The following is an 18,088-nucleotide window of genomic DNA, read 5'->3' on the forward strand; positions in this document are numbered from 1 at the left end:
CTGGAATGGCGGGATTACCTTACACTGAAAGACTGGAGCGACTGGGCTCGTGTACCCTTGAGTTTAGAAGACTGAGAGGGGATCTGGTTGAGACATATAAGATTATCAAAGGATTGGACACTCTGGCGGCAGGAAACGTGAGTGCCGAAACAGAGGACACAGCTTAAAAATACGGGGTAGACCGTTTAGGACAGAGATGAGGAGAAACGTCTTCAACCAGAGAGTGATGGCTGTGTGGAATGCTCTGCCCCAGAGGGCAGTGGAGGCCCAGTCTCTGGATTCATTGAAGAAAGAGTTGGACAGAGCTCTCAAGGATAGTGGAATCAAGGCTTATGGAGATAAGGCAGGAACAGGATACTGATTAAGGATGATCAGCCATGATCATATTGAATGGTGGTGCAGGCTCCAAGGGCAGAATGGCCAACTCCTGCACCTATTGTCTATTGCCCTCCTTTCCTGACTGCCAGCCGCAGACAGCGTGCAGCCCCAATCCCTTTCTTTCCCTCTTTCTTGCTGATTTTGGCAGCGCTCCGCTCTCCTCCCCTCCCTGTCTCCTGCCTGCAGCGGCAGCAAAAATAACCTGTCGCTGCATTGCGTGCGTGGCCCAACACGAGTGCAGAGGGGTGACTTGAGCAGCCCCTGCTGGCGGAAAAAGCCTACTGCACCTGGTATTCCCAGGCGGTCTCCCATCCAAGTACTAACCAGGCCTGAGTCTGCTAAGCTTCCGAGATCAGACGAGATCGGGCGTTTTCAGACTAGTATGGCCGTAGGCGCTGGCCCCTGCCTTTTCTCCCCACTTCAAGGCGTGCTGGCCAGCCACATTTTCTTTGCTGCTCTTTCTCTTGATCCCCTTTGTTTTTTTTCTCTCTTTTCTCTTTGCTCTTCCTCCTCCGTGCGTGCTTCCCTCCCTCCCTCCCTCCCTCCAGCTAGCCCTTGCCCACCAGGCTCCTGTCGTCTCCCACATCCCCACACAGGCCGACTGCAAGACCTCCCCCTGCTTCATAGGGCTGCAGCCTGCATTCTCTCATCCTTCCACACTCCTCCACGCCTCCATTTCGGAATGGCAGGCAGTGACCAGTGGGGTACCGCAGGGATCAGTACTGGGACCGCAGCTTTTTACAATATATGTTCATGATATAGAAGATGCTATTAGCAATAACATTAGCAAATTTGCTGATGATACTGAGCTGGGTGGCAGGGTGAAATGTGATGAGGATGTTAGGAGATTACCGGGTGACCTGGACAAGTTAGGTGAGTGGTCAGATGCATGGCAGATGCACTTTAATGTGGATAAATGGATGCTTATCCACTTTGGTGGCAAGAACAGGAAGGCAGATTACTACCTAAATGGAATCAATTTCGGTCAAGGGACAGTACCGAGAGATCTGGGGGTTCTTGTACACCACTCAATGAAGGTAAGCATGCAGGTACAGCAGGTAGTGAAGAAGGCTAATAGCATGCTGGCCTTCATAACAAGAGGGATCGAGTACAGAAGCAAAGAGGTTCTTCTGCAGGTGTACAGGGCCCTGGTGAGACCACACCTGGAGTACTGTGTGCAGTTCTGGTCTCCAAATTTGAGGAGAGACATTCCGGCTGTTGAGGGAGTGCAGCGTAGGTTGACGAGGTCAATTCCTGGAATGGCGGGATTACCTTACACTGAAAGACTGGAGCGACTGGGCTCGTGTACCCTTGAGTTTAGAAGACTGAGAGGGGATCTGGTTGAGACATATAAGATTATCAAAGGATTGGACACTCTGGCGGCAGGAAACGTGAGTGCCGAAACAGAGGACACAGCTTAAAAATACGGGGTAGACCGTTTTGGACAGAGATGAGGAGAAACGTCTTCACCCAGAGAGTGGTGGCTGTGTGGAATGCTCTGCCCCAGAGGGCAGTGGAGGCCCAGTCTCTGGATTCATTGAAGAAAGAGTTGGACAGAGCTCTCAAGGATAGTGGAATCAAGGCTTATGGAGATAAGGCAGGAACAGGATACTGATTAAGGATGATCAGCCATGATCATATTGAATGGTGGTGCAGGCTCCAAGGGCAGAATGGCCAACTCCTGCACCTATTGTCTATTGCCCTCCTTTCCTGACTGCCAGCCGCAGACAGCGTGCAGCCCCAATCCCTTTCTTTCCCTCTTTCTTGCTGATTTTGGCAGCGCTCCGCTCTCCTCCCCTCCCTGTCACCTGCCTGCAGCGGCAGCAAAAATAACCTGTCGCTGCATTGCGTGCGTGGCCCAACACGAGTGCAGAGGGGTGACTTGAGCAGCCCCTGCTGGCGGAAAAAGCCTACTGCACCTGGTATTCCCAGGCGGTCTCCCATCCAAGTACTAACCAGGCCTGAGTCTGCTAAGCTTCCGAGATCAGACGAGATCGGGCGTTTTCAGACTAGTATGGCCGTAGGCGCTGGCCCCTGCCTTTTCTCCCCACTTCAAGGCGTGCTGGCCAGCCACATTTTCTTTGCTGCTCTTTCTCTTGATCCCCTTTGGTTTTTTTTTCTCTCTTTTCTCTTTGCTCTTCCTCCTCCGTGCGTGCTTCCCTCCCTCCCTCCCTCCCTCCAGCTAGCCCTTGCCCACCAGGCTCCTGTCGTCTCCCACATCCCCACACAGGCCGACTGCAAGACCTCCCCCTGCTTCATAGGGCTGCAGCCTGCATTCTCTCATCCTTCCACACTCCTCCACGCCTCCATTTCGGAATGGCAGGCAGTGACCTGTGGGGTACCGCAGGGATCAGTACTGGGACCGCAGCTTTTTACAATATATGTTCATGATATAGAAGATGCTATTAGCAATAACATTAGCAAATTTGCTGATGATACTGAGCTGGGTGGCAGGGTGAAATGTGATGAGGATGTTAGGAGATTACCGGGTGACCTGGACAAGTTAGGTGAGTGGTCAGATGCATGGCAGATGCACTTTAATGTGGATAAATGGATGCTTATCCACTTTGGTGGCAAGAACACGAAGGCAGATTACTACCTAAATGGAATCAATTTCGGTCAAGGGACAGTACCGAGAGATCTGGGGGTTCTTGTACACCACTCAATGAAGGTAAGCATGCAGGTACAGCAGGTAGTGAAGAAGGCTAATAGCATGCTGGCCTTCATAACAAGAGGGATCGAGTACAGAAGCAAAGAGGTTCTTCTGCAGGTGTACAGGGCCCTGGTGAGACCACACCTGGAGTACTGTGTGCAGTTCTGGTCTCCAAATTTGAGGAGAGACATTCCGGCTATTGAGGGAGTGCAGCGTAGGTTGACGAGGTCAATTCCTGGAATGGCGGGATTACCTTACACTGAAAGATTGGAGCGACTGGGCTCGTGTACCCTTGAGTTTAGAAGACTGAGAGGGGATCTGGTTGAGACATATAAGATTATCAAAGGATTGGACACTCTGGCGGCAGGAAACGTGAGTGCCGAAACAGAGGACACAGCTTAAAAATACGGGGTAGACCGTTTAGGACAGAGATGAGGAGAAACGTCTTCACCCAGAGAGTGGTGGCTGTGTGGAATGCTCTGCCCCAGAGGGCAGTGGAGGCCCAGTCTCTGGATTCATTGAAGAAAGAGTTGGACAGAGCTCTCAAGGATAGTGGAATCAAGGCTTATGGAGATAAGGCAGGAACAGGATACTGATTAAGGATGATCAGCCATGATCATATTGAATGGTGGTGCAGGCTCCAAGGGCAGAATGGCCAACTCCTGCACCTATTGTCTATTGTCCTCCTTTCCTGACTGCCAGCCGCAGACAGCGTGCAGCCCCAATCCCTTTCTTTCCCTCTTTCTTGCTGATTTTGGCAGCGCTCCGCTCTCCTCCCCTCCCTGTCTCCTGCCTGCAGCGGCAGCAAAAATAACCTGTCGCTGCATTGCGTGCGTGGCCCAACACGAGTGCAGAGGGGTGACTTGAGCAGCCCCTGCTGGCGGAAAAAGCCTACTGCACCTGGTATTCCCAGGCGGTCTCCCATCCAAGTACTAACCAGGCCTGAGTCTGCTTAGCTTCCGAGATCAGACGAGATCGGGCGTTTTCAGACTAGTATGGCCGTAGGCGCTGGCCCCTGCCTTTTCTCCCCACTTCAAGGCGTGCTGGCCAGCCACATTTTCTTTGCTGCTCTTTCTCTTGATCCCCTTTGTTTTTTTTTTCTCTCTTTTCTCTTTGCTCTTCCTCCTCCGTGCGTGCTTCCCTCCCTCCCTCCCTCCCTCCAGCTAGCCCTTGCCCACCAGGCTCCTGTCGTCTCCCCCATCCCCACACAGGCCGACTGCAAGACCTCCCCCTGCTTCATAGGGCTGCAGCCTGCATTCTCTCATCCTTCCACACTCCTCCACGCCTCCATTTCGGAATGGCAGGCAGTGACCAGTGGGGTACCGCAGGGATCAGTACTGGGACCGCAGCTTTTTACAATATATGTTCATGATATAGAAGATGCTATTAGCAATAACATTAGCAAATTTGCTGATGATACTGAGCTGGGTGGCAGGGTGAAATGTGATGAGGATGTTAGGAGATTACCGGGTGACCTGGACAAGTTAGGTGAGTGGTCAGATGCATGGCAGATGCACTTTAATGTGGATAAATGGATGCTTATCCACTTTGGTGGCAAGAACACGAAGGCAGATTACTACCTAAATGGAATCAATTTCGGTCAAGGGACAGTACCGAGAGATCTGGGGGTTCTTGTACACCACTCAATGAAGGTAAGCATGCAGGTACAGCAGGTAGTGAAGAAGGCTAATAGCATGCTGGCCTTCATAACAAGAGGGATCGAGTACAGAAGCAAAGAGGTTCTTCTGCAGGTGTACAGGGCCCTGGTGAGACCACACCTGGAGTACTGTGTGCAGTTCTGGTCTCCAAATTTGAGGAGAGACATTCCGGCTATTGAGGGAGTGCAGCGTAGGTTGACGAGGTCAATTCCTGGAATGGCGGGATTACCTTACACTGAAAGACTGGAGCGACTGGGCTCGTGTACCCTTGAGTTTAGAAGACTGAGAGGGGATCTGGTTGAGACATATAAGATTATCAAAGGATTGGACACTCTGGCGGCAGGAAACGTGAGTGCCGAAACAGAGGACACAGCTTAAAAATACGGGGTAGACCGTTTAGGACAGAGATGAGGAGAAACGTCTTCACCCAGAGAGTGGTGGCTGTGTGGAATGCTCTGCCCCAGAGGGCAGTGGAGGCCCAGTCTCTGGATTCATTGAAGAAAGAGTTGGACAGAGCTCTCAAGGATAGTGGAATCAAGGCTTATGGAGATAAGGCAGGAACAGGATACTGATTAAGGATGATCAGCCATGATCATATTGAATGGTGGTGCAGGCTCCAAGGGCAGAATGGCCAACTCCTGCACCTATTGTCTATTGCCCTCCTTTCCTGACTGCCAGCCGCAGACAGCGTGCAGCCCCAATCCCTTTCTTTCCCTCTTTCTTGCTGATTTTGGCAGCGCTCCGCTCTCCTCCCCTCCCTGTCTCCTGCCTGCAGCGGCAGCAAAAGTAACCTGTCGCTGCATTGCGTGCGTGGCCCAACACGAGTGCAGAGGGGTGACTTGAGCAGCCCCTGCTGGCGGAAAAAGCCTACTGCACCTGGTATTCCCAGGCGGTCTCCCATCCAAGTACTAACCAGGCCTGAGTCTGCTTAGCTTCCGAGATCAGACGAGATCGGGCGTTTTCAGACTAGTATGGCCGTAGGCGCTGGCCCCTGCCTTTTCTCCCCACTTCAAGGCGTGCTGGCCAGCCACATTTTCTTTGCTGCTCTTTCTCTTGATCCCCTTTGTTTTTTTTCTCTCTTTTCTCTTTGCTCTTCCTCCTCCGTGCGTGCTTCCCTCCCTCCCTCCCTCCCTCCAGCTAGCCCTTGCCCACCAGGCTCCTGTCGTCTCCCACATCCCCACACAGGCCGACTGCAAGACCTCCCCCTGCTTCATAGGGCTGCAGCCTGCATTCTCTCATCCTTCCACACTCCTCCACGCCTCCATTTCGGAATGGCAGGCAGTGACCAGTGGGGTACCGCAGGGATCAGTACTGGGACCGCAGCTTTTTACAATATATGTTCATGATATAGAAGATGCTATTACCAATAACATTAGCAAATTTGCTGATGATACTGAGCTGGGTGGCAGGGTGAAATGTGATGAGGATGTTAGGAGATTACCGGGTGACCTGGACAAGTTAGGTGAGTGGTCAGATGCATGGCAGATGCACTTTAATGTGGATAAATGGATGCTTATCCACTTTGGTGGCAAGAACAGGAAGGCAGATTACTACCTAAATGGAATCAATTTCGGTCAAGGGACAGTACCGAGAGATCTGGGGGTTCTTGTACACCACTCAATGAAGGTAAGCATGCAGGTACAGCAGGTAGTGAAGAAGGCTAATAGCATGCTGGCCTTCATAACAAGAGGGATCGAGTACAGAAGCAAAGAGGTTCTTCTGCAGGTGTACAGGGCCCTGGTGAGACCACACCTGGAGTACTGTGTGCAGTTCTGGTCTCCAAATTTGAGGAGAGACATTCCGGCTATTGAGGGAGTGCAGCGTAGGTTGACGAGGTCAATTCCTGGAATGGCGGGATTACCTTACACTGAAAGACTGGAGCGACTGGGCTCGTGTACCCTTGAGTTTAGAAGACTGAGAGGGGATCTGGTTGAGACATATAAGATTATCAAAGGATTGGACACTCTGGCGGCAGGAAACGTGAGTGCCGAAACAGAGGACACAGCTTAAAAATACGGGGTAGACCGTTTAGGACAGAGATGAGGAGAAACGTCTTCACCCAGAGAGTGGTGGCTGTGTGGAATGCTCTGCCCCAGAGGGCAGTGGAGGCCCAGTCTCTGGATTCATTGAAGAAAGAGTTGGACAGAGCTCTCAAGGATAGTGGAATCAAGGCTTATGGAGATAAGGCAGGAACAGGATACTGATTAAGGATGATCAGCCATGATCATATTGAATGGTGGTGCAGGCTCCAAGGGCAGAATGGCCAACTCCTGCACCTATTGTCTATTGCCCTCCTTTCCTGACTGCCAGCCGCAGACAGCGTGCAGCCCCAATCCCTTTCTTTCCCTCTTTCTTGCTGATTTTGGCAGCGCTCCGCTCTCCTCCCCTCCCTGTCACCTGCCTGCAGCGGCAGCAAAAATAACCTGTCGCTGCATTGCGTGCGTGGCCCAACACGAGTGCAGAGGGGTGACTTGAGCAGCCCCTGCTGGCGGAATAAGCCGACTGCACCTGGTATTCCCAGGCGGTCTCCCATCCAAGTACTAACCTGGCCTGAGTCTGCTTAGCTTCCGAGATCAGATGAGATCGGGCGATTTCAGACTAGTATGGCCGTAGGCGCTGGCCCCTGCCTTTTCTCCCCACTTCAAGGCGTGCTGGCCAGCCACATTTTCTTTGCTGCTCTTTCTCTTGATTCCCTTTGTTTTTTTTTTCTCTCTTTTCTCTTTGCTCTTCCTCCTCCGTGCGTGCTTCCCTCCCTCCCTCCCTCCCTCCAGCTAGCCCTTGCCCACCAGGCTCCTGTCGTCTCCCACATCCCCACACAGGCCGACTGCAAGACCTCCCCCTGCTTCATAGGGCTGCAGCCTGCATTCTCTCATCCTTCCACACTCCTCCACGCCTCCATTTCGGAATGGCAGGCAGTGACCAGTGGGGTACCGCAGGGATCAGTACTGGGACCGCAGCTTTTTACAATATATGTTCATGATATAGAAGATGCTATTAGCAATAACATTAGCAAATTTGCTGATGATACTGAGCTGGGTGGCAGGGTGAAATGTGATGAGGATGTTAGGAGATTACCGGGTGACCTGGACAAGTTAGGTGAGTGGTCAGATGCATGGCAGATGCACTTTAATGTGGATAAATGGATGCTTATCCACTTTGGTGGCAAGAACACGAAGGCAGATTACTACCTAAATGGAATCAATTTCGGTCAAGGGACAGTACCGAGAGATCTGGGGGTTCTTGTACACCACTCAATGAAGGTAAGCATGCAGGTACAGCAGGTAGTGAAGAAGGCTAATAGCATGCTGGCCTTCATAACAAGAGGGATCGAGTACAGAAGCAAAGAGGTTCTTCTGCAGGTGTACAGGGCCCTGGTGAGACCACACCTGGAGTACTGTGTGCAGTTCTGGTCTCCAAATTTGAGGAGAGACATTCCGGCTATTGAGGGAGTGCAGCGTAGGTTGACGAGGTCAATTCCTGGAATGGCGGGATTACCTTACACTGAAAGACTGGAGCGACTGGGCTCGTGTACCCTTGAGTTTAGAAGACTGAGAGGGGATCTGGTTGAGACATATAAGATTATCAAAGGATTGGACACTCTGGCGGCAGGAAACGTGAGTGCCGAAACAGAGGACACAGCTTAAAAATACGGGGTAGACCGTTTAGGACAGAGATGAGGAGAAACGTCTTCAACCAGAGAGTGATGGCTGTGTGGAATGCTCTGCCCCAGAGGGCAGTGGAGGCCCAGTCTCTGGATTCATTGAAGAAAGAGTTGGACAGAGCTCTCAAGGATAGTGGAATCAAGGCTTATGGAGATAAGGCAGGAACAGGATACTGATTAAGGATGATCAGCCATGATCATATTGAATGGTGGTGCAGGCTCCAAGGGCAGAATGGCCAACTCCTGCACCTATTGTCTATTGCCCTCCTTTCCTGACTGCCAGCCGCAGACAGCGTGCAGCCCCAATCCCTTTCTTTCCCTCTTTCTTGCTGATTTTGGCAGCGCTCCGCTCTCCTCCCCTCCCTGTCTCCTGCCTGCAGCGGCAGCAAAAATAACCTGTCGCTGCATTGCGTGCGTGGCCCAACACGAGTGCAGAGGGGTGACTTGAGCAGCCCCTGCTGGCGGAAAAAGCCTACTGCACCTGGTATTCCCAGGCGGTCTCCCATCCAAGTACTAACCAGGCCTGAGTCTGCTAAGCTTCCGAGATCAGACGAGATCGGGCGTTTTCAGACTAGTATGGCCGTAGGCGCTGGCCCCTGCCTTTTCTCCCCACTTCAAGGCGTGCTGGCCAGCCACATTTTCTTTGCTGCTCTTTCTCTTGATCCCCTTTGGTTTTTTTTTCTCTCTTTTCTCTTTGCTCTTCCTCCTCCGTGCGTGCTTCCCTCCCTCCCTCCCTCCCTCCAGCTAGCCCTTGCCCACCAGGCTCCTGTCGTCTCCCACATCCCCACACAGGCCGACTGCAAGACCTCCCCCTGCTTCATAGGGCTGCAGCCTGCATTCTCTCATCCTTCCACACTCCTCCACGCCTCCATTTCGGAATGGCAGGCAGTGACCAGTGGGGTACCGCAGGGATCAGTACTGGGACCGCAGCTTTTTACAATATATGTTCATGATATAGAAGATGCTATTAGCAATAACATTAGCAAATTTGCTGATGATACTGAGCTGGGTGGCAGGGTGAAATGTGATGAGGATGTTAGGAGATTACCGGGTGACCTGGACAAGTTAGGTGAGTGGTCAGATGCATGGCAGATGCACTTTAATGTGGATAAATGGATGCTTATCCACTTTGGTGGCAAGAACACGAAGGCAGATTACTACCTAAATGGAATCAATTTCGGTCAAGGGACAGTACCGAGAGATCTGGGGGTTCTTGTACACCACTCAATGAAGGTAAGCATGCAGGTACAGCAGGTAGTGAAGAAGGCTAATAGCATGCTGGCCTTCATAACAAGAGGGATCGAGTACAGAAGCAAAGAGGTTCTTCTGCAGGTGTACAGGGCCCTGGTGAGACCACACCTGGAGTACTGTGTGCAGTTCTGGTCTCCAAATTTGAGGAGAGACATTCCGGCTATTGAGGGAGTGCAGCGTAGGTTGACGAGGTCAATTCCTGGAATGGCGGGATTACCTTACACTGAAAGACTGGAGCGACTGGGCTCGTGTACCCTTGAGTTTAGAAGACTGAGAGGGGATCTGGTTGAGACATATAAGATTATCAAAGGATTGGACACTCTGGCGGCAGGAAACGTGAGTGCCGAAACAGAGGACACAGCTTAAAAATACGGGGTAGACCGTTTAGGACAGAGATGAGGAGAAACGTCTTCACCCAGAGAGTGGTGGCTGTGTGGAATGCTCTGCCCCAGAGGGCAGTGGAGGCCCAGTCTCTGGATTCATTGAAGAAAGAGTTGGACAGAGCTCTCAAGGATAGTGGAATCAAGGCTTATGGAGATAAGGCAGGAACAGGATACTGATTAAGGATGATCAGCCATGATCATATTGAATGGTGGTGCAGGCTCCAAGGGCAGAATGGCCAACTCCTGCACCTATTGTCTATTGTCCTCCTTTCCTGACTGCCAGCCGCAGACAGCGTGCAGCCCCAATCCCTTTCTTTCCCTCTTTCTTGCTGATTTTGGCAGCGCTCCGCTCTCCTCCCCTCCCTGTCTCCTGCCTGCAGCGGCAGCAAAAATAACCTGTCGCTGCATTGCGTGCGTGGCCCAACACGAGTGCAGAGGGGTGACTTGAGCAGCCCCTGCTGGCGGAAAAAGCCTACTGCACCTGGTATTCCCAGGCGGTCTCCCATCCAAGTACTAACCAGGCCTGAGTCTGCTTAGCTTCCGAGATCAGACGAGATCGGGTGTTTTCAGACTAGTATGGCCGTAGGCGCTGGCCCCTGCCTTTTCTCCCCACTTCAAGGCGTGCTGGCCAGCCACATTTTCTTTGCTGCTCTTTCTCTTGATCCCCTTTGTTTTTTTTTTCTCTCTTTTCTCTTTGCTCTTCCTCCTCCGTGCGTGCTTCCCTCCCTCCCTCCCTCCCTCCAGCTAGCCCTTGCCCACCAGGCTCCTGTCGTCTCCCCCATCCCCACACAGGCCGACTGCAAGACCTCCCCCTGCTTCATAGGGCTGCAGCCTGCATTCTCTCATCCTTCCACACTCCTCCACGCCTCCATTTCGGAATGGCAGGCAGTGACCAGTGGGGTACCGCAGGGATCAGTACTGGGACCGCAGCTTTTTACAATATATGTTCATGATATAGAAGATGCTATTAGCAATAACATTAGCAAATTTGCTGATGATACTGAGCTGGGTGGCAGGGTGAAATGTGATGAGGATGTTAGGAGATTACCGGGTGACCTGGACAAGTTAGGTGAGTGGTCAGATGCATGGCAGATGCACTTTAATGTGGATAAATGGATGCTTATCCACTTTGGTGGCAAGAACACGAAGGCAGATTACTACCTAAATGGAATCAATTTCGGTCAAGGGACAGTACCGAGAGATCTGGGGGTTCTTGTACACCACTCAATGAAGGTAAGCATGCAGGTACAGCAGGTAGTGAAGAAGGCTAATGGCATGCTGGCCTTCATAACAAGAGGGATCGAGTACAGAAGCAAAGAGGTTCTTCTGCAGGTGTACAGGGCCCTGGTGAGACCACACCTGGAGTACTGTGTGCAGTTCTGGTCTCCAAATTTGAGGAGAGACATTCCGGCTATTGAGGGAGTGCAGCGTAGGTTGACGAGGTCAATTCCTGGAATGGCGGGATTACCTTACACTGAAAGACTGGAGCGACTGGGCTCGTGTACCCTTGAGTTTAGAAGACTGAGAGGGGATCTGGTTGAGACATATAAGATTATCAAAGGATTGGACACTCTGGCGGCAGGAAACGTGAGTGCCGAAACAGAGGACACAGCTTAAAAATACGGGGTAGACCGTTTAGGACAGAGATGAGGAGAAACGTCTTCACCCAGAGAGTGGTGGCTGTGTGGAATGCTCTGCCCCAGAGGGCAGTGGAGGCCCAGTCTCTGGATTCATTGAAGAAAGAGTTGGACAGAGCTCTCAAGGATAGTGGAATCAAGGCTTATGGAGATAAGGCAGGAACAGGATACTGATTAAGGATGATCAGCCATGATCATATTGAATGGTGGTGCAGGCTCCAAGGGCAGAATGGCCAACTCCTGCACCTATTGTCTATTGCCCTCCTTTCCTGACTGCCAGCCGCAGACAGCGTGCAGCCCCAATCCCTTTCTTTCCCTCTTTCTTGCTGATTTTGGCAGCGCTCCGCTCTCCTCCCCTCCCTGTCTCCTGCCTGCAGCGGCAGCAAAAATAACCTGTCGCTGCATTGCGTGCGTGGCCCAACACGAGTGCAGAGGGGTGACTTGAGCAGCCCCTGCTGGCGGAAATAGCCTACTGCACCTGGTATTCCCAGGCGGTCTCCCATCCAAGTACTAACCAGGCCTGAGTCTGCTTAGCTTCCGAGATCAGACGAGATCGGGCGTTTTCAGACTAGTATGGCCGTAGGCGCTGGCCCCTGCCTTTTCTCCCCACTTCAAGGCGTGCTGGCCAGCCACATTTTCTTTGCTGCTCTTTCTCTTGATCCCCTTTGTTTTTTTTCTCTCTTTTCTCTTTGCTCTTCCTCCTCCGTGCGTGCTTCCCTCCCTCCCTCCCTCCCTCCAGCTAGCCCTTGCCCACCAGGCTCCTGTCGTCTCCCACATCCCCACACAGGCCGACTGCAAGACCTCCCCCTGCTTCATAGGGCTGCAGCCTGCATTCTCTCATCCTTCCACACTCCTCCACGCCTCCATTTCGGAATGGCAGGCAGTGACCAGTGGGGTACCGCAGGGATCAGTACTGGGACCGCAGCTTTTTACAATATATGTTCATGATATAGAAGATGCTATTACCAATAACATTAGCAAATTTGCTGATGATACTGAGCTGGGTGGCAGGGTGAAATGTGATGAGGATGTTAGGAGATTACCGGGTGACCTGGACAAGTTAGGTGAGTGGTCAGATGCATGGCAGATGCACTTTAATGTGGATAAATGGATGCTTATCCACTTTGGTGGCAAGAACAGGAAGGCAGATTACTACCTAAATGGAATCAATTTCGGTCAAGGGACAGTACCGAGAGATCTGGGGGTTCTTGTACACCACTCAATGAAGGTAAGCATGCAGGTACAGCAGGTAGTGAAGAAGGCTAATAGCATGCTGGCCTTCATAACAAGAGGGATCGAGTACAGAAGCAAAGAGGTTCTTCTGCAGGTGTACAGGGCCCTGGTGAGACCACACCTGGAGTACTGTGTGCAGTTCTGGTCTCCAAATTTGAGGAGAGACATTCCGGCTATTGAGGGAGTGCAGCGTAGGTTGACGAGGTCAATTCCTGGAATGGCGGGATTACCTTACACTGAAAGACTGGAGCGACTGGGCTCGTGTACCCTTGAGTTTAGAAGACTGAGAGGGGATCTGGTTGAGACATATAAGATTATCAAAGGATTGGACACTCTGGCGGCAGGAAACGTGAGTGCCGAAACAGAGGACACAGCTTAAAAATACGGGGTAGACCGTTTAGGACAGAGATGAGGAGAAACGTCTTCACCCAGAGAGTGGTGGCTGTGTGGAATGCTCTGCCCCAGAGGGCAGTGGAGGCCCAGTCTCTGGATTCATTGAAGAAAGAGTTGGACAGAGCTCTCAAGGATAGTGGAATCAAGGCTTATGGAGATAAGGCAGGAACAGGATACTGATTAAGGATGATCAGCCATGATCATATTGAATGGTGGTGCAGGCTCCAAGGGCAGAATGGCCAACTCCTGCACCTATTGTCTATTGCCCTCCTTTCCTGACTGCCAGCCGCAGACAGCGTGCAGCCCCAATCCCTTTCTTTCCCTCTTTCTTGCTGATTTTGGCAGCGCTCCGCTCTCCTCCCCTCCCTGTCACCTGCCTGCAGCGGCAGCAAAAATAACCTGTCGCTGCATTGCGTGCGTGGCCCAACACGAGTGCAGAGGGGTGACTTGAGCAGCCCCTGCTGGCGGAATAAGCCGACTGCACCTGGTATTCCCAGGCGGTCTCCCATCCAAGTACTAACCTGGCCTGAGTCTGCTTAGCTTCCGAGATCAGACGAGATCGGGCGATTTCAGACTAGTATGGCCGTAGGCGCTGGCCCCTGCCTTTTCTCCCCACTTCAAGGCGTGCTGGCCAGCCACATTTTCTTTGCTGCTCTTTCTCTTGATTCCCTTTGTTTTTTTTTTCTCTCTTTTCTCTTTGCTCTTCCTCCTCCGTGCGTGCTTCCCTCCCTCCCTCCCTCCCTCCAGCTAGCCCTTGCCCACCAGGCTCCTGTCGTCTCCCACATCCCCACACAGGCCGACTGCAAGACCTCCCCCTGCTTCATAGGGCTGCAGCCTGCATTCTCTCATCCTTCCACACTCCTCCACGCCTCCATTTCGGAATGGCAGGCAGTGACCAGTGGGGTACCGCAGGGATCAGTACTGGGACCGCAGCTTTTTACAATATATGTTCATGATATAGAAGATGCTATTAGCAATAACATTAGCAAATTTGCTGATGATACTGAGCTGGGTGGCAGGGTGAAATGTGATGAGGATGTTAGGAGATTACCGGGTGACCTGGACAAGTTAGGTGAGTGGTCAGATGCATGGCAGATGCACTTTAATGTGGATAAATGGATGCTTATCCACTTTGGTGGCAAGAACACGAAGGCAGATTACTACCTAAATGGAATCAATTTCGGTCAAGGGACAGTACCGAGAGATCTGGGGGTTCTTGTACACCACTCAATGAAGGTAAGCATGCAGGTACAGCAGGTAGTGAAGAAGGCTAATAGCATGCTGGCCTTCATAACAAGAGGGATCGAGTACAGAAGCAAAGAGGTTCTTCTGCAGGTGTACAGGGCCCTGGTGAGACCACACCTGGAGTACTGTGTGCAGTTCTGGTCTCCAAATTTGAGGAGAGACATTCCGGCTATTGAGGGAGTGCAGCGTAGGTTGACGAGGTCAATTCCTGGAATGGCGGGATTACCTTACACTGAAAGACTGGAGCGACTGGGCTCGTGTACCCTTGAGTTTAGAAGACTGAGAGGGGATCTGGTTGAGACATATAAGATTATCAAAGGATTGGACACTCTGGCGGCAGGAAACGTGAGTGCCGAAACAGAGGACACAGCTTAAAAATACGGGGTAGACCGTTTAGGACAGAGATGAGGAGAAACGTCTTCAACCAGAGAGTGATGGCTGTGTGGAATGCTCTGCCCCAGAGGGCAGTGGAGGCCCAGTCTCTGGATTCATTGAAGAAAGAGTTGGACAGAGCTCTCAAGGATAGTGGAATCAAGGCTTATGGAGATAAGGCAGGAACAGGATACTGATTAAGGATGATCAGCCATGATCATATTGAATGGTGGTGCAGGCTCCAAGGGCAGAATGGCCAACTCCTGCACCTATTGTCTATTGCCCTCCTTTCCTGACTGCCAGCCGCAGACAGCGTGCAGCCCCAATCCCTTTCTTTCCCTCTTTCTTGCTGATTTTGGCAGCGCTCCGCTCTCCTCCCCTCCCTGTCTCCTGCCTGCAGCGGCAGCAAAAATAACCTGTCGCTGCATTGCGTGCGTGGCCCAACACGAGTGCAGAGGGGTGACTTGAGCAGCCCCTGCTGGCGGAAAAAGCCTACTGCACCTGGTATTCCCAGGCGGTCTCCCATCCAAGTACTAACCAGGCCTGAGTCTGCTAAGCTTCCGAGATCAGACGAGATCGGGCGTTTTCAGACTAGTATGGCCGTAGGCGCTGGCCCCTGCCTTTTCTCCCCACTTCAAGGCGTGCTGGCCAGCCACATTTTCTTTGCTGCTCTTTCTCTTGATCCCCTTTGGTTTTTTTTTCTCTCTTTTCTCTTTGCTCTTCCTCCTCCGTGCGTGCTTCCCTCCCTCCCTCCCTCCCTCCAGCTAGCCCTTGCCCACCAGGCTCCTGTCGTCTCCCACATCCCCACACAGGCCGACTGCAAGACCTCCCCCTGCTTCATAGGGCTGCAGCCTGCATTCTCTCATCCTTCCACACTCCTCCACGCCTCCATTTCGGAATGGCAGGCAGTGACCAGTGGGGTACCGCAGGGATCAGTACTGGGACCGCAGCTTTTTACAATATATGTTCATGATATAGAAGATGCTATTAGCAATAACATTAGCAAATTTGCTGATGATACTGAGCTGGGTGGCAGGGTGAAATGTGATGAGGATGTTAGGAGATTACCGGGTGACCTGGACAAGTTAGGTGAGTGGTCAGATGCATGGCAGATGCACTTTAATGTGGATAAATGGATGCTTATCCACTTTGGTGGCAAGAACAGGAAGGCAGATTACTACCTAAATGGAATCAATTTCGGTCAAGGGACAGTACCGAGAGATCTGGGGGTTCTTGTACACCACTCAATGAAGGTAAGCATGCAGGTACAGCAGGTAGTGAAGAAGGCTAATAGCATGCTGGCCTTCATAACAAGAGGGATCGAGTACAGAAGCAAAGAGGTTCTTCTGCAGGTGTACAGGGCCCTGGTGAGACCACACCTGGAGTACTGTGTGCAGTTCTGGTCTCCAAATTTGAGGAGCGACATTCCGGCTATTGAGGGAGTGCAGCGTAGGTTGACGAGGTCAATTCCTGGAATGGCGGGATTACCTTACACTGAAAGACTGGAGCGACTGGGCTCGTGTACCCTTGAGTTTAGAAGACTGAGAGGGGATCTGGTTGAGACATATAAGATTATCAAAGGATTGGACACTCTGGCGGCAGGAAACGTGAGTGCCGAAACAGAGGACACAGCTTAAAAATACGGGGTAGACCGTTTAGGACAGAGATGAGGAGAAACGTCTTCACCCAGAGAGTGGTGGCTGTGTGGAATGCTCTGCCCCAGAGGGCAGTGGAGGCCCAGTCTCTGGATTCATTGAAGAAAGAGTTGGACAGAGCTCTCAAGGATAGTGGAATCAAGGCTTATGGAGATAAGGCAGGAACAGGATACTGATTAAGGATGATCAGCCATGATCATATTGAATGGTGGTGCAGGCTCCAAGGGCAGAATGGCCAACTCCTGCACCTATTGTCTATTGCCCTCCTTTCCTGACTGCCAGCCGCAGACAGCGTGCAGCCCCAATCCCTTTCTTTCCCTCTTTCTTGCTGATTTTGGCAGCGCTCCGCTCTCCTCCCCTCCCTGTCACCTGCCTGCAGCGGCAGCAAAAATAACCTGTCGCTGCATTGCGTGCGTGGCCCAACACGAGTGCAGAGGGGTGACTTGAGCAGCCCCTGCTGGCGGAAAAAGCCTACTGCACCTGGTATTCCCAGGCGGTCTCCCATCCAAGTACTAACCAGGCCTGAGTCTGCTAAGCTTCCGAGATCAGACGAGATCGGGCGTTTTCAGACTAGTATGGCCGTAGGCGCTGGCCCCTGCCTTTTCTCCCCACTTCAAGGCGTGCTGGCCAGCCACATTTTCTTTGCTGCTCTTTCTCTTGATCCCCTTTGGTTTTTTTTTCTCTCTTTTCTCTTTGCTCTTCCTCCTCCGTGCGTGCTTCCCTCCCTCCCTCCCTCCCTCCAGCTAGCCCTTGCCCACCAGGCTCCTGTCGTCTCCCACATCCCCACACAGGCCGACTGCAAGACCTCCCCCTGCTTCATAGGGCTGCAGCCTGCATTCTCTCATCCTTCCACACTCCTCCACGCCTCCATTTCGGAATGGCAGGCAGTGACCTGTGGGGTACCGCAGGGATCAGTACTGGGACCGCAGCTTTTTACAATATATGTTCATGATATAGAAGATGCTATTAGCAATAACATTAGCAAATTTGCTGATGATACTGAGCTGGGTGGCAGGGTGAAATGTGATGAGGATGTTAGGAGATTACCGGGTGACCTGGACAAGTTAGGTGAGTGGTCAGATGCATGGCAGATGCACTTTAATGTGGATAAATGGATGCTTATCCACTTTGGTGGCAAGAACACGAAGGCAGATTACTACCTAAATGGAATCAATTTCGGTCAAGGGACAGTACCGAGAGATCTGGGGGTTCTTGTACACCACTCAATGAAGGTAAGCATGCAGGTACAGCAGGTAGTGAAGAAGGCTAATAGCATGCTGGCCTTCATAACAAGAGGGATCGAGTACAGAAGCAAAGAGGTTCTTCTGCAGGTGTACAGGGCCCTGGTGAGACCACACCTGGAGTACTGTGTGCAGTTCTGGTCTCCAAATTTGAGGAGAGACATTCCGGCTATTGAGGGAGTGCAGCGTAGGTTGACGAGGTCAATTCCTGGAATGGCGGGATTACCTTACACTGAAAGACTGGAGCGACTGGGCTCGTGTACCCTTGAGTTTAGAAGACTGAGAGGGGATCTGGTTGAGACATATAAGATTATCAAAGGATTGGACA

At 51.9% G+C, this 18,088-nt stretch overlaps 11 non-coding genes across 11 annotated transcripts; all 11 read right to left on the bottom strand.

The window, feature by feature from the left end:
* Nucleotides 1-653: 653 nt before the first annotated feature.
* Nucleotides 654-772, bottom strand: LOC140469100 (5S ribosomal RNA). The gene has a single exon (XR_011955956.1). It is a non-coding gene; the product is annotated as a 5S ribosomal RNA (ribosomal RNA).
* Nucleotides 773-2,285: 1,513 nt separating this feature from the next.
* Nucleotides 2,286-2,404, bottom strand: LOC140469102 (5S ribosomal RNA). The gene has a single exon (XR_011955957.1). It is a non-coding gene; the product is annotated as a 5S ribosomal RNA (ribosomal RNA).
* A 1,515-nt stretch (nt 2,405-3,919) lies between these two features.
* LOC140473788 (5S ribosomal RNA) lies at nt 3,920-4,038 on the bottom strand. The gene has a single exon (XR_011958625.1). It is a non-coding gene; the product is annotated as a 5S ribosomal RNA (ribosomal RNA).
* Nucleotides 4,039-5,553: 1,515 nt separating this feature from the next.
* LOC140473799 (5S ribosomal RNA) lies at nt 5,554-5,672 on the bottom strand. The gene has a single exon (XR_011958636.1). It is a non-coding gene; the product is annotated as a 5S ribosomal RNA (ribosomal RNA).
* Nucleotides 5,673-7,185: 1,513 nt separating this feature from the next.
* LOC140468182 (5S ribosomal RNA) lies at nt 7,186-7,304 on the bottom strand. Its single transcript, XR_011955610.1, has one exon. It is a non-coding gene; the product is annotated as a 5S ribosomal RNA (ribosomal RNA).
* A 1,515-nt stretch (nt 7,305-8,819) lies between these two features.
* LOC140469106 (5S ribosomal RNA) lies at nt 8,820-8,938 on the bottom strand. Its single transcript, XR_011955959.1, has one exon. It is a non-coding gene; the product is annotated as a 5S ribosomal RNA (ribosomal RNA).
* Nucleotides 8,939-10,453: 1,515 nt separating this feature from the next.
* Nucleotides 10,454-10,572, bottom strand: LOC140474068 (5S ribosomal RNA). The gene has a single exon (XR_011958817.1). It is a non-coding gene; the product is annotated as a 5S ribosomal RNA (ribosomal RNA).
* Nucleotides 10,573-12,087: 1,515 nt separating this feature from the next.
* On the bottom strand, nt 12,088-12,206 carry LOC140473810 (5S ribosomal RNA). The gene has a single exon (XR_011958645.1). It is a non-coding gene; the product is annotated as a 5S ribosomal RNA (ribosomal RNA).
* Nucleotides 12,207-13,719: 1,513 nt separating this feature from the next.
* LOC140469025 (5S ribosomal RNA) lies at nt 13,720-13,838 on the bottom strand. The gene has a single exon (XR_011955924.1). It is a non-coding gene; the product is annotated as a 5S ribosomal RNA (ribosomal RNA).
* A 1,515-nt stretch (nt 13,839-15,353) lies between these two features.
* Nucleotides 15,354-15,472, bottom strand: LOC140469112 (5S ribosomal RNA). Its single transcript, XR_011955960.1, has one exon. It is a non-coding gene; the product is annotated as a 5S ribosomal RNA (ribosomal RNA).
* Nucleotides 15,473-16,987: 1,515 nt separating this feature from the next.
* LOC140469116 (5S ribosomal RNA) lies at nt 16,988-17,106 on the bottom strand. The gene has a single exon (XR_011955964.1). It is a non-coding gene; the product is annotated as a 5S ribosomal RNA (ribosomal RNA).
* Between the last annotated feature and the right edge of the window lie 982 nt (nt 17,107-18,088).

Source organism: Chiloscyllium punctatum, chromosome 3, assembly GCF_047496795.1.
Source record: "Chiloscyllium punctatum isolate Juve2018m chromosome 3, sChiPun1.3, whole genome shotgun sequence".
NCBI classification, from domain to species: Eukaryota; Metazoa; Chordata; class Chondrichthyes; order Orectolobiformes; family Hemiscylliidae; genus Chiloscyllium; species Chiloscyllium punctatum.